Source organism: Mercenaria mercenaria, chromosome 4 (genome assembly GCF_021730395.1).
Source record: "Mercenaria mercenaria strain notata chromosome 4, MADL_Memer_1, whole genome shotgun sequence".
Classification (NCBI taxonomy): domain Eukaryota; kingdom Metazoa; phylum Mollusca; class Bivalvia; order Venerida; family Veneridae; genus Mercenaria; species Mercenaria mercenaria.
Genome location: NC_069364.1, coordinates 21,310,664 through 21,327,284, shown reverse-complemented (window position 1 = coordinate 21,327,284; position 16,621 = coordinate 21,310,664).

The window sequence follows — 16,621 nt, the reverse complement described above, 5'->3', positions numbered from 1 at the left end:
ACTCGGCATATGACAGATTACTGTAACTTCACCATAGTGGTTAAGTGTATAAATTTATAAGTTGTATCTTGGAGAAGTTTTTATGCCCCCACTTTGGGGGGTGGCTTATAGATTTGCCCTTGTCCGTCCTTCCATCCGTCCGTCCGTCCGAGAATGTTGTGTCGCGCCTAGCTCCAAAAGTATTTGACGTAGAGTCACAAAACTTTACAGGAATGTTGGTCAGCATGTGCAGTTGTGCACCTGGGGTTTCACGTCCGGATTCATTCAGTATTGTAGGAGTTACGGCCCCTGACCTAGGAAAAAATTTGTGTCCTTTGTTATGTAGTGGGGGCATCTGTGTCCTATGGACACATTTCTAGTTTATTTATGATTTTACCCCTATATGATAACTTAGATAAGTTAAGGTTTCTCCTCTTTCAGAAAATGGAGGGATTCATTGGACAATGGTAGGGGAAAAGATGTTAATTAAATTGTTTTGCTTGTTAGCTCACCTGTCACAAAGTGACAAGGTGAGCTTTTGTGATCGCGCGGTGTCCGTCGTCCGTCGTCCGTGCGTCAGTGCGTCCGTGCGTCCGTGCGTCCGTAAACTTTTGCTTGTGACCACTCTAGAGGTCACATTTTTCATGGGATCTTTATGAAAGTTGGTCAGAATGTTCATCTTGATGATATCTAGGTCAAGTTCGAAACTGGGTCACGTGCCATCAAAAACTAGGTCAGTAGGTCTAAAAATAGAAAAACCTTGTGACCTCTCTAGAGGCCATATATTTTACAAGATCTTCATGAAAATTGGTCAGAACGTTCAACTTGATGATATCTAGGTCAAGTTCGAAACTGGGTCACGTGCCATCAAAAACTAGGTCAGTAGGTCTAAAAATAGAAAAACCTTGTGACCTCTCTAGAGGTCATATATTTCACAAGATCTTCATGAAAATTGGTCAGAACGTTCACCTTGATGATATCTAGGTCAAGTTCGAAACTGGGTCACGTGCCATCAAAAACTAGGTCAGTAGGTCTAAAAATAGAAAAACCTTGTGACCTCTATAGAGGCCATATATTTCGCAAGATCTTCATGAAAATTGGTCAGAACGTTCACCTTGATGATATCTAGGTCAAGTTCGAAACTGGATCACGTGCCTTCAAAAACTAGGTCAGTAGGTCTAAAAATAGAAAAACCTTGTGACCTCTCTAGAGGCCATATATTTCACAAGATCTTCATGAAAATTGGTCAGAACGTTCACCTTGATGATATTTAGGTCAAGTTCGAAACTGGGTCACATGCCTTAAAAAACTAGGTCAGTAGGTCAAATAATAGAAAAACCTTGTGACCTCTCTAAAGGCCATGTTTTTCATGGGATCTGTATGAAAGTTGGTCTGAATGTTTGTCTTGATGATATCTAGGTCAAGTTCGAAACTGGGTCACGTGCGGTCAAAAACTAGGTCAGTAGGTCTAAAAATAGAAAAACCTTGTGACCTCTCTAGAGGCGATATATTTCATGAGATCTTCATGAAAATTGGTCAGAATGTTCACCTTGATGATATCTAGGTCAAGTTCGAAAGTGGGTCACATGCCTTCAAAAACTAGGTCAGTAGGTCAAATAACAGAAAAACCTTGTGACCTCTCTAGAGGCCATATTTTTCATGGGATCTGTATTAAAGTTGGTCAGAATGTTCATCTTGATGATATCTAGGTCAAGTTCGAAAGTGGGTCACGTGCCATCAAAAACTAGGTCAGTAGGTCAAATAATAGAAAAACCTTTTGACCTCTCTAAAGGCCATATTTTTCATGGGATCTGTATGAAAGTTGGTCTGAATGTTCATCTTGATGATATCTAGGACAAGTTTGAAACAGGGTCATGTGCGGTCAAAAACTAGGTCAGTAGGTCTAAAAATAGGCCAGTAGGTATAAAAATAGAAAAACCTTGTGACCTCTCTAGAGGCCATATTTTTCATGAGATTTTCATGAAAATTAGTGAGAATGTTCACCTTGAAGTTCAAAACAGGGTCACGTACCTTCGAAAACTAGATCAATAGGTCAAATAATAGAAAAACCTTGTGACCTCTCTAAAGGCCATATTTTTCATGGGATCTGTATGAAAGTTGGTCTGAATGTTCATCTTGATGATATCTAGGTCAAGTTTGAAACAGGGTCATGTGCGGTCAATAGAGACCATATTTTTCAATGGATCTTCATGAAAATTGGTCAGAATTTTTATCTTGATAATATCTAGGTAAAGTTCAAAACTGGGTCACATGAGCTCAAAAACTAGGTCACTACGTCAGATAATAGAAAAAACGACGTCATACTCAAAACTGGGTCATGTGGGAAGAGGTGAGCGATTCAGGACCATCATGGTCCTCTTGTTGAAGCCTGTAGTTGAACAAAAAGCTTGCTTACTTGTTGTTTGTTGTGGAGAAATGTAGATTTCTGCAAGATATTTGTTACATTTAGAAATTTGATATACATGTACATGTTGATGAAATTGTTTATATTGCCGGTATACATATGTATGAATTGCAATAGCTCAGAAATCATTCATTGTTGAAACTGGGTCAATCACATACAGAATGATAGTAAGAAACGAAGTCTTTGGGGATATTTTTAGAATAGGCTTGCCTGTCATATACCAGCAATAACTTCTGAAAATCTGCTTCTGAAAATATTTAGAGAACCAGACTTTTAGTATTATCTTTAGAACCAGTCTTTAATTAATATATTTAACTTGAAGGTACCTTATTCAAACCCTTTGTTTCATAGAGAAAAAATGACCAATTCGTATTTTATTTACAGATCTTTATAGAACATCATTTTTTTCTACACCTGCTTTTCATGAAAGTTCTATCATAAATTGATGAAAAAATAGAAAGAAAATAGCCATTTGAATAGTTCCTAGTGAAATGCCAGCCAGTGGTGGTGTGCTACCCTAAGATTTTGCTCTTGGCCACATAGTAAACCATTACTTTTAGTTTTGATCTGCAAAACTAGCCATCATGAAAACACTCGTATTTCAGGCAGAATGCATTCTAGTAGTGAAAAAATGTGATTAAAAAAGCACAAGTTCTACTTGGATCTGTTTTCTTTGGACTTCTTTTAAATTACACGGAAGCACATTTTTTTTTATCAAATTACGGACCTTACTTCCCTAAACTACCAGATTGGTTTCAGAAGTAGGTACAGAATTGTTACAGATTGTAATAAATAATTGAGGTATATACTTTAACTCCTGCATACATTAACTGTTTGTTTTTGAAGATCAGATTTCTTATTAACTTCTCCTGCAAGAATTACATACTGTCATCTATGAATTTGAAATTAATGTGATATTATTATTTGGTCAAAGGAGAAAACAGTATTTAAAGCCTGATTATATACGTTTTTGCTTTGTTTTAAATTGCCATTAACTGTGGCAACTCTTAATTATTTGTAGAAACTTAGTCATTTTGGTGGCTTCCTCACGTGATAAACGGAGAAGGTCTCAAATGGAGATAAGTAGAAAGTGATTCAAGGTCAGCCACTTTTAACAAACCTTGCAGTACTATTTTAAACGGAAAATGTAATTTAAATTAAAATATTTCAACACATTTGTCCTTGGTGAAAAAAATCCAGCTATTTCAAGTAGTCTGCCCTAGGCCTTTTTTTGTTACTTAATGTACTTCCGAATTAAAAAAGCTATGATTGATGAATACTAGTAGATTTAGTGCATTTTTGTCACATATTTAAAGCGTGGTATAGTACATGCTGTTCAATCATCCTAATGCTGTCAAAGCCATGCCTCGGAAAAATTGCCGTAAAAAGTAAAATAATTGAATTTTTTATATGGTTTATACCTAATGAAGAGTTACCTTTACCTGTGATATTAATTATAGTAAACGCATCCATTATCAGCAAAATTCATTGGTGTAATGATTGTTTGCATTGTGGCCTTGTCCTAAATGTTTGCATTGTGGCCTTGGCCTAAATAGACTGAATAATATCAGTTTTGTTGTAACATGTATGCGTGTTAGGTTACAAAAACAATTTCTTGGTGAGGGTGGGGGGAGGATTGAAAATGCAGGCAGCTTTAAGAAAAATTTGTGACGTCATGAATTTTAATTCCTTAAACTTTGACACTGATTTTTATCCATGTTCCCTTTTTAATAGAATATTCTAGGTCAAACATTTTCTTCTTTCGCTCGAAATCAACTCCTTCATGTTGTTGATATAAGAACCTTATGGATTTAAAGTGCTTAGATTCTGTAATCTGTTTTTATTTATTACTTGAGCTTATTTAATTTGATATTGTTTAACTACTTACATATACTTTCATAGTGCTTTTATATATTTTTTAGCCATTGTATCTCTCACTGTGAAATCTTAAACTTTTGGAGGTGCTTAATTTTCGTGGATTTTGTGGTTGCATCAATAATCCAGGAAATCAAATCCAAGCAATGAAATAACATTTCCATTCATTTTATCCTTAACCTTTACCTTGCTAAATTTCTATAATGAACTTGTCCATCTTCCAATTTGGACAGTACCATTAACTGTTAAAAGGGGTGCTTACCAAAAAGATACTGACTGAATGGCGAACAGTGCAGACGATGATCAGACTGCACGGATGTGCAGGCTGATCATCATCTAAACTGGTCGCAAAGGCACAACCAATCGTGTCCAGCATGGTAAGGGTTAAAAGTTGAAAACCACAAATTTATTTCCCCAAGTAGCCATTTTGGCCAGAACAATGTAATTTCTTGACCACAAAATGAAATGATTTTACAATAGTAAGTATGCTTTATGATATGTTACTTAAACTATTTAGTTTCTAATTGGTTATTGCCAAGGATTTCAAGTTGAATTAGTGATTAGTTTATTTGTTATTTGTTATTTTAATTAGTATCATCGTTTTATTAATTGGGAATCTTAAGTATCTTTATAGTTGTCATCATAATTGGCAAATTGTTGCAGGGATATTGCATGATAAGATAACATTTCTGTTCTAGAATTTTCTCTTGGTCCATTCTGCAATCAAGTATAATGCACCTGTACACATGTCGAGATAAAAATGAGAATCAACCTTGCAAACTGTGTTCACAGTCTGGTATTGGATCATTGGCTCACACCTGGAGCACAAGGTCATAGAACTTGAATTTTGAGACCAGTCTAAAATCTCAAACAGTTGATTGGCTGCTGCTAATCAGTTTTCAAATTGACCAATGACATAGCAGCAGTCTGAGACTGGTCTGCAAACTCAAGTTTCTTTATCCTCAGAGTCAGACATTACGCCTTTTGAAATGGACAATTTGATAATTTGGTTTGATTAAATACTCTTCAGTATTTCTGTCTCCTCTTCTTGCTCTGTAATTGCTAAAACAAACCTGGGATAAATTTACAAATACAGACATTTTATTGGTGTCTTTCAATAAAAGAGATGGTAAATTTAATAAAATGCTTTAACTTAAATCCTTGTTCAGAAGAAACTATCCATTTGGGTACTTTAACATAGTCTATAAATTGACTTAGTAACATTTGATGAGAAGAGTTTTTCTAAATCTGGAAAAGAGGAAAGGAGACATTTGGGTACGCTTACAATTCTTGTTATGTTTGACAGAAATACTTAAGAGCTATGGGATGTAGAATATTGATCGGGGAATATTTCAGCGCGATACAAGGAAGCAGTATGTAGAATTATCTGCTCCAGTGTCAATGCTGCTATATCATTATTTGAATAATGACGTTCTGTGATTTACAGATGCATTTGAAAGGCTGTGGCAATTAAGAAAATCAATGTAGGATGGCTGTAATTGATCATAATCCTTGATTGTTGTCACAGCTGAAGTAGTGATAAATTTGTGCTTCCTGCTGATTCTGTATCAAACGATAAAACTTGGTTGGCAGTCCTGACTCAGCATTTTCTTTACCTTCTGTGCATATGTTAACTTTTACCCAGCTAAATTTCTTAAATGGACTGGTCTACCATTCAATTTAGGCTGTACCACTTTGTATTCAAAGGGGTGTTCACTGAAAATCTACTGACTGAATAGCGAACAGTGCAGGCAAAGATCAGACTACACGGATGTGCAGGCTGATTGTGGTCTGCACTGGTTGCAAAGGCAGAACCGCTTGCGACTAGCAGGCTAAAGGTTGATATGTGAATGGATCCGATTTTACATGGTGCTTATACTTGTGTTTGTATAGAATATGCTTGCATATTCTTTATGTTTAGGCGTAAAAAAAAAATTGTTTGTTTCCGGTATCCCGACCTACCCTAAATTTTTGGCCTGACCCTAAATGTTATTATGGCCTTGGAGAATATTTTTTTCAACTTTTTTTAAAAAAGATGCAAAACTGCACTTTTTATGCTTTAAACATGGCCAGTGATGTTAGAAATCAACTTACTGATGCTCTAAAGGCATAACCCCCTTATTTGTTATCATTTTTTGACAAAAAAATAATTTCCGAAAAGTCTCCCTTAATAAAAAAAATTTCCAAAAAAAAAAAAAATTCCGACCTACCTACCCTAATTATTTTGAGCATGTTACCGGAAACAAAGAATTTTTTTTTTTAGGCCTTACTAGAAATGGCGCCTCTTAATAGCCCATTTCACTACGGTTTTTAACGAGAATCCACGAAAAACGGCGATCATGATCCGAACATCTAATCGTCTGACCAATCAAATGCTGGAGGATACATGTACAAAATACGCTTTAAATAGTAACATAAATTGTAAACAACGGCGCGTATTTACTTTTTAAAATATGGATTTTATTGTAAAAACGTCAACTGAAACTACTTCATTATTTATACAATCACTCAATGCGTTTAACCAGAGAGTGGTAATGCGAAAAAAGGACAAAAGTCCAGCAGGAAAAACTTCACAATTAACTTTTCTTTGTCTTGGAACTTGACCTACATACGCTACGATACCAATACATGTATAATTACTCGGACATGTCCGTTCGTGTAGTGCTCGTAAGAAACTTCCCTGATTGAGCGAAAATCGGAATGCGAATGAGGAAATAAGTAATAATAGTAAGAATATTGAATTTTCTGAAAGTCTGTGGCAGTTTTCCAATAGAATAAGAGTCTTTAAATTCAATAAAAGGGTGCTCGTCTGCTGCTGAAGTACTCGCCATCACAAAACAGTCATGTAGAATTTAGAACCAGTATTTCATTGGTCGAGCCGATCAGCTGATAAGCCTCCATGTGATTTGATTTTACGAAAATTTCCGATAAATTCCGAAGTTCCTGTGAAATGGGCTGTTGTGTGAGTTTTGGTGTATACCCACACCCTTTGAGATTCATTATTTGAAAGGCCTTTGATTCCAAGTGTAATGACCTTTCATTAAGCTGTTTGTAGAAAGCCAGTCATTTAAGGGGATGATGTGTGTATTGGATGGAATTCTGATTTGGCTTTGACTAAATAGTCAAAGTCACAATGTGAAGCTAATTTTAAATGCCCATTGTTAAAATTGATTGATGACTGTTTACTGCATAGTTTTTCTATGCATTCAATGAGTTAAAAAGTTATTTAGAATAGTCCAATAGCCAGATTGAATGATCAGTTTAAGATGATAGATTGGACAGATACTATGCTAATTGGGAACTTGACTTTAAACTTAATTTCAAATGTGAATTATATTGCGCTGTTAAAATCACCTGATATTTAAATTTGAATGATTATGAAATGATTTGTACTTAAGGTTTAATAAATTATCTTGATTGTGTACCATTTAACAACTTGAGATCAAGTAAGAAAGTTCATCACGAAGAAAGTATTTTAGCTGTGCAGTGAGCAGCCTTTTCATACAGTTTAACCTACCTTAGTGGGCACCTGTATTATGCAGCCACTTGCATAAAGCAGCCGGTCAGTTAACTTCCCAAATTGATTCAACAGGTGCCTCTGTGGCTGACTTGTTAAGGCCACTGGCTTGGAATCACTTGCCTCTCACCAATGTATGTTAGAAACCCGCTTTGGGTGTATAGTTCTTCAAGCGAAAGAAGCTATCCAACTGGCTAACATGTTAAAAGGTTAGTGGTTCTACCCAGGTGCTTGCCCTTACTTGAAACAATGCGAGGGGCACCTAGTGTAGTCGTCCACCACAAGAAAGCTGGAAAAGGCACCATATGACCGAAATTTTATTAGTGTGACTCTAAACCCAGATAAAATAAAAAATGTTAAACTGCCTTTAGCAGCCACTTTGTGTTGCTCCTGTGGCTGGCTGCTTATAACAGGTCCGACTGTACATGTAATTATTGGAATGTTGGTCTAATGGCAGTTAAGAACGTAATTAATATCATAATGTACATGTATGCAAATTAAGCTTAATTAGTAGGAGATATTGTATTCAATTTGAATGAAATAAGTACACTAAAGTTCAACTTTGTTTATATAACTAGGTTGATTAAAGGGGTTTACATTGTAGAATTAAAGAAAATTATTGTTTTGCAAGTTTGTCAGACCCAGGGTTAATGTTAACGAAAAAACTGCAGTAATTTATTGATCCAAAGGAAGAACTTGTGATAGTTTTCTATTAATTTTATCAGACTGTTTTCTGTTAAACTCTTGTTATGTTATTTAGTCAAGCCACACTGCTGTCCCACCTTCATTTTCTTAAAGTTCATGTATGTCTTTGCAGCTAAACCAATACTATATATATAATTCTGGTCTTGCTGCAAGATCTTAAAAAAATCATTTTGTTTAAATGTGTATATGCTCATGATTTGTGGCTCATATGAATTAAGATGTATTTCATATTTACTACATTTTCACCCCTTCAGTTTGAGTTTAGACACTTCCATAATGCTTAAAGGGAGAGTCTATTTCAGAAATATAGAGATGATAATTATTATGTCATTATTATCATGTTCAAGAATTATTTTGTTGCGCAGAAGGCAGAATTATCTAGTCCTTCATCCTAAATGTGATGTAGAGAGAACACCTGATTTTTTTTAGAAAATTAGTTATTATTTTAGTAAAATGTTAAGATATCAGTTAACAATAGAAGAAAAGATAATAGAAAAATTCAAAATTATTGAGATACATATATGTAAGTAAGTCAGAAGCTCCAAAGAATGATGATCAATGACTTTTAAAAATATTTCATTTGTTGGATGAAAACTTATATGAATACATATAAATACGTAAATGATACGCATAAAATAAAATGAGCCGTGCCATGGGAAAACCAACATAGTGGCTTTGCGACCAGCATGGATCCAGACCAGCCTGCGCATCCGCGCAGTCTGGTCAGGATCCATGCTGTTCGCTAATGGTTTCTCTAATTGCAGTAGGCTTTAAAGGCGAACAGCATGGATCCTGACCAGACTGCGCGGATGCGCAGGCTGGTCTGGATCCATGCTGGTCGCACACCCACTATGTTGGTTTTCTCATGGCACGGCTCAAATGCTTTCCTTTCTTGTATGTTAACTGTTTTAACTTAAATTTCTTATCCCAGCATTTTATTTCATTTTTAGTACAAGTCTAATTTTAATGATACACACATAGAATTTTAATATGACATGTATTATGTAAAATATGCTGTATTAAGTTTTCTTTACATATTAAATGGCAGATTTGTAAATATTATGTTCTATTATGTATATATTTTGTTTCATAAAAGGTGTAATATCATACCAACCACCTGTATGTATATGCTGCTTTTTACTATATTACTGCTCTCTTCAGTTAAGCATTTCTTGTACAGTCATTATTTGTCATGATAGGTTTTTCATTCTCAGTAGAGTTGTTGCTGTCTTCTTTTAATGATCAGTGTAAGTTTTTGTTCATAACCATTACATCACCTGTATTTTGCAAATGGTGTCTTGTTAGAAAAGGGAAGTAACTCTTGATGCAAGGACAGAAGTTTTAAGGTTAAGCTCAGAACCAGCAAATGAGATGCTGAAGTTTTAAAAATCAGGTTTATAACCTTTGACCCTCAGTAATGTATAGAATTTTCTGTGCAATGTTCAGAAAATGACATATAAAGTAATGCCCTCGTTCTATCAATATACATATTCTGTTTAATTTCACAATATGTCTCGTTTGCCGTCTGGCTTTAAAACTACATTAACAGAGCCAACATAGATCATTCTTGACCTGCAGTCATCAAATTTCATTGGATGATTGCTTCTGTTTAGAAGATGATCCCATGCTTTTTTGTTTCAGAAGGTCAAAAGTCAAGGTCTCTGTGACCTTGATACTGAAAATAGTTTCAGCTCAATAACTGAAGAATACTTTGACCTACAGTCCACAAATTTCATAGGATGATTGCCTATAGGCAGTAGAAAAGCTCTATTGCTTTGGTCAGAGGTCAAGGTCATAGTGACTTTGGGAATTAGAATGGGACAGGCCATCTTGCAGGAGCTTGTTTTAAATCTTCCTTTTAAAAACAATTCTGTTCTAAGATGATCTGCCAGGTTTACTTTCCTCATCTCTCCTAGATATTGATGTGGACTGTTATCAGTCTTTACAGCTCTGGGACGTAGATGCGTCTTTTCTGGTACAAGATTCAGACCTTATGTCAGTTGATCAGATGAAGAACAGTGAAGAAATTAGATTTAGCCGAGTTTTCAAAGCTTATTTTGCGCTCACCATTTTATATATAGACACTGGCAAAGAAAGCACTATTAAAGTGTTTGAATATTAGCTAATGGCTAGATGATGGAGTTGTCAATAACAACTAACTTTTTTGATCTGCCTCATTCAATCTTTACATCCCATAACTTGACTAGAAAGGAAACTTGTTTAGGTCACTATTTGAATAACTTGAAAAGTTTATTTTGTAGACATTGCCCTGAAGACTTACTATATGTACATATTTGTATTGTTTGCTCAAATTTTATTTTTTGCACATTTTAAAATGTAAATATATACATGTAGTCTGAAAAACGTAATGGATTTTGTAAATAGAATGCCTCACTTCATCTAAAGTAAATCATATTTTGCCAGGGATATTCTTGTGAATTTTGTTTTCACATTGTCATTATTGGTGTAACTCATTTAGTTATGTTGTACGATTTTCATGTTGTATGTCCGTTATTAATAAATTGACCATATTGTTACTTCCCTTAGAACTTTATTTTGAATAGAGGTTTAGTTATGATCTCCTCTAGCCCCATTCAGTTATGTATGTGAACCCTGTAGCACATGACTAGGTTACTATTAAGCTCATGTGTAGATAAATGGCATATTTGCCAAGAAATTCACTGCTTTTGTTGCATCATTTGTTTTGAATGTTTTAAAAGTATTGCAACAAGCTGGATACATGTAGTTAATATGCATGCATTGTTATCATAATTCAAGGTTTTCTAAATATTAAGTACTTTCTTACTCTGTTAAAATTTAATCATTATTATTCATGGAAATTTCATAAAATGCAATATTAGATTTCATCAATAACGAGCCCTATCCAAATTTGCGTTTAATATCATCTCTGACAGCATTCAGAAATTTTAATATCAGTTTAACAAGACTATATTGACTCGCTTTTCAAAATGTATTGTTATGATGTACTTTAGATCTTGTCACCTAAAGTTATCAAAGAAACCACAAAAGCAATTATTTGTTTTATGTCACATACTAGTATTTATGACTTCCGAGCAAAGATGTTTTGTAGTGGTGTAACAAAATGAGCCGAACGATGAGAAAACCAACATAGTGCGTTTGCGACCAGCATGGATCAAAACCAGCCTGCGCATCTGCGCAGTCTGGTCAGGATCCATGCTGTTCGCTTTCAAAGCCTATTGCAATTAGAGAAACAATTAGCGAACAGCATGGATCCTGACCAGACTGCACGGATGCGCAGGCTGGTCTGAATCCATGCTGGTCGCAAAGCCACTATGTTGGTTATCTCATGGCGCGGCTCATTTATGACTTGCCAGTAAAGATATTTTGTAGTGGTGTAAAAAAATGAGTAACGAGACGTATTACTGATTTGATATTTTATTTTCTTCACCACACAAGTGGAAATTTACTGCTTCTGAAACTTGTGTGTTTTAACCTGCAAAGATTTTATCCTACAATCATATCCTCAGGTTATCTACATGAATGTTGACAGTTAAGATTTATGCGTTGCATTTTATTGCATGATTTGCATATAATAAAGCGGAGACCTTGGGTTGAATAAATATCACCATAAGGCTGTTTAACATGTTTAAATATTGAATGATACAAGATAGGACATCACTAGGTACCTTTCTAAATGTGATATAGCCATTTAAATTGCATGTTAATATCGGGTGTTAATTTCCATGCACATGATAATTATAATGAAGTATCTTTAAGAAAATCTGCCCAGTCTTTTCCATAAAACTGTCATCCTGTCATTTGCTAAAATCAAATTGGCTCAGTTAAACTGAATTCCAGTAGGTTTCTGGTATGTGTTAGCCTTTTTTTCCCCTGCATTTCTTGCACCCCACTGTAGAAAGAATCACTATTGCCTACACTGTATGTTAATTTTTAGTCCGAAATGAAGGCTGCTTGTACATTATTTTCATGATGGAATGGCATATACGTTCGAAAAACAGAGTAACTGACTTTTGGATAGGGATGTCCTGTATCAGTAACAGCTTTCTTCCAAACCATTTTATATTGATTATATAGAAGCAATACCTTCGGTAGAAATATGACTGTTTTTGTTAAGAGCTCCCATTAAAAACAGAAGTAGAAGAACTCTATTCAGTAAGCTTTAATCATTTACATGTATAGGAGACATATGTATAAGACCAGGCATATTTTGTATAGGCAATGATGCAAGAATTCTCCTTGAAGTAAATGTAAACATTGGCAACATTTCAGGTGTAACACAAGTGTGTATTTTTGCCGAAAGCTAGTAGCATTATCTCATGTGATATTTTGCCAGCTTATTTCTTTGCTACAGTTAGATTTGGAAGATAATTGTCAACTAAAATTGATACATTATGAAGGGCATGCAAGTACTTTTGACTTTTTAAAGTTTTTTTTCTCTATTTTACCATAAAAAACATGAGCTGTGATGCAAACGACAAAGGCCCATCTGGTTGTCTTGACTGAATGCAAATGAAAACCTGCCAGCATACCATTTAGCAGTAGGGATTTTTGAAACAACAAAGCGGGATTGATGAGGGTTTGAATGGTCAGTTTATGGTCAGAAACAACAACTAGATGCTGAGGAGTTGAGATTCTTGTTATCAGTTTGAATGGACATAGATAAATGACTGAAACTTCTTTTTTATATGCCCGTCTCTTAAAGAGCAGGGCGTATTATGTGAACGGGCGGGCAGCGTCTAAAAGCATGTCTGCTCACTAAGTTGAACAGGTTTCATCCGATCTTGACCAAACTTGCTGATAATGTTTGTAGGCATAATATCTCAGCCAAGTTTGATAACCAGCCAAATTGCCCTATGCACTCTCGGATTATGGCCCTTGAATTACTAAAAAAACTGCAAATTTAGCCTTGTCCGCTCTCTTAAGTCAAACAATTTTCATCCGATCTTCACCAAACTTGCTGACAATGTTTGTGGGCATAATATCTCGGCCAAGTTCAATAACCAGCCAAATCGCCCCAGGCACTCTTGGATTTTGGTCCTTGAATTACTTGAAATCTGCGAATTTAGCCTTGTCCGCCCTCTAGGTCAAACAGTTTTCATCCGATCTTCACCAGACTTGGTGACAATGTTTGTGGGCATAATATTTCAGCCATGTTTGATAACTACCCAAATCGCTCCAGGCACTCTTGGATTTTGGCCCTTGAATTACTCAAAATGTTTTTATGATATGTAACTGAATATTTAGACGGGCGTATTTTGTGACAGTCTTGCACTCTTCTTTTAATATTCAATCTTAAAATGGCTTTGATTGCTCAACATTTTGAAATGCTTTAGAAGGTGTGCAGTTGTTCTTCAATAACACCTGTAAACTGTAGGAGTTTACCTTTAATGTGCTTTCAATATTTGCCCAACAGTAAATGTAAATGAATAAGTTTTCTTCACAATCTAATGTGTTAGTATAAAGCGAATCAAGTTTGTAAAGACCAGTCTATTTATGGTCGGGTTTAATAACCTGCAGCAGTACATTACATTATAACTAAAAGTAGATGATGTCTTTGACCGACTTCGGAATGTTAGAATTTCATCATCAGGGTTTATCAAGAAGTGAGCTGGTTATAATATTTTATGGTGAAATTTACAAGATAATGAATTTTCTTAAATCTTCCATTTAATTAAAATGTTATTTGACCTGTCAGGATTAAAAATTATACGTTTGAAGACCAGTCTCGAAATGCAACCCTGCTGTTGGTCAATTCCAGGACTGAGTTTGAAATCGACCAGTCAAAAGCTAGAGTTTTCAGACTGGTCTCCAAAATTAGTTTCAAAACCCGAGGTACAGAGTGAAATCTGCATTGTAGTGATCTTACTTCAATTTAAGCAGTCCAAAAAGGAAAAATTCGTTATTACAGCAATAGTTTTTGTTACAGTAAAAAAAATGTTTGAATCAAATAAAACATGTGAACACAATTTTGAGTAAAAAAAACAATAGAATGCAAGATAAAGCTTGTGATGTCCAATGTTGTGAGTAATAATGAGAATCACATTAATGTTAGTAATTGTCACATGTCTATCTTGTTTGACATTTAATACAGCTTGGCAGCTCAGATAATAGAAACATGACCTACTTTTATAGTCCTTTCGTACTTGCAGGGGTAGGTTATTAATTAACTTCATAAAATAATCATATTATTGGGATAAAATAATCTATATAATGTAATACTTCGTTGGACTAAAAAAAGTTTTGTGTTAAGCTGAAGTACTTGCAAAATTTAATCCTTTGCTGTTTCTTCTTGTAACCTAATACTCTAGCTACTGCTTGGTTTTAATAATAAATTGAGCTGTGCCATGAGAAAACCAACATAATGCGTTTGCGACCAGCATGGATCCAGACCAGCCTGCACATCTGCGCAGTCTGATCAGGATCCATGCTGTTTGCTAATTGTTTCTCTAATTGCAATATACATTGAAAGTGAACAGCATGGATCCTGACCAGACTGTGTGGATGTGCAGGCTGGTCTGGATCCATATTGGTCGCAAACGCAATATGTTGATTTTCTCAGGCGCGTTAAAGATTGTAAAAGTTTTTATACAAACTTCATTCTTCTATCATACATGTATTACTAACATACAGTATGGCACTATGTCCTTGAATACTTAGAAATTAGAGAGAAAACAAACTTATACTTAGACTTACAAAGTCTGTTGAGATCAAATAGTCTGTAATAATATTAATTTCTTCACACTGACACTAAATTATTTTCTCAGAAAAACATTTTCTCTCTAGGCTCATCTCAACACAGAGGCAAGAGATATTGTAAATTTTTTTAGAAAGTGGTATCAGAGAGGATTGATTTTATGGCCAGGTGCTTTACATTCAATGACTCTAACGACTGATGCCAGTCTAACTTATACTTTGTGATATGTTGCACTTCCTAATTGAATGGTCAGAAAATTAATGAATATTCGGCATATTTAGCACTTTGTTCTCGAATCACAAGAAATTTAGTGAAAACATTGATATCGGGCATATGTGGCTCTTTGTTGTTGAATCATAAGAAAATCGGATATTAATTACCCTTAAGTTCAGTAATATTTAATATTGTACTCTGAAGTAAAGTGAAAATAATGAGAGAATTCTTAAAATGAATGACTTGATTGTTCAGAGGATAGTGTAAAAGTAAAAAGTATATAACAACATGATTTAAAAGTACAGCAAACTGTATTAACATTTTGTTGTTTTTTATGTGCTTTGCTTGCATGCAGACAGCACGCAGTTTTTAAAGTTAAAACTAGAGGCCTGCCCCTTTAAAGGAAAGACCTGTTGCTAAATTTTTTGACTTTAGAAGGCAATGCGTTAAGCAGTGGTTTAAACCATATGCAGTTGTGGTTAAAAAAAATCTTAATATCTTGATATCTTAATTTACACAGTTTATATAAGATCCTTACCAGACTTACAAATGCCTAAACAGACAATTCTTTGAAAAGCATCGTGGACATTTTTCAAAAATCATGTTTTAACATATTTTGAAAAGCCTTCTTTTTCACAAAAAATCGCTGAAGACAGCTTTTGTGTTATTTTTTCAGTTCAGGTTTGAATTGGAGTCAAATTTTCAAGAATGAAAGCTTTTTTTCCATTCCAAGAAGCCATAGTACATTATGAATAGATGACTTGTTCTCTATTTTAAGCAACATACAATTATTGGTGCAAAATAAAGTAAACCAGACTATACAACTTGACTACGTGCTAATCTTTACCTTAAAAGGAAGTAAATTAAAAGTAGTAAATACGTTACTTCGTCATATTTACGCACTTAGATTTGTAAACTACTTACTGAGAAAAAAACTCAGGTATCCTGTTACATATCTTTATAGCCTTTGTTCCTGTTGAGCTAAAATTCATTTTGTTTCAGTGCAACTTCCTGATAAAAAGTAAATATATTGTGAGTCACTGAATTTTAGTCATGAAGCATTTGTTTAAAATAAAAGGTGCTGAAAAGCTGTTTACCCATTAAGGCATGAGGTGCAACCGTGATTTTCTATAGATCTACACAGCTGAATGTAAATTTTTGATATAATTCTGTTCTACAGATTTTTGCTTTCAAGGCAGATCTATGCTGG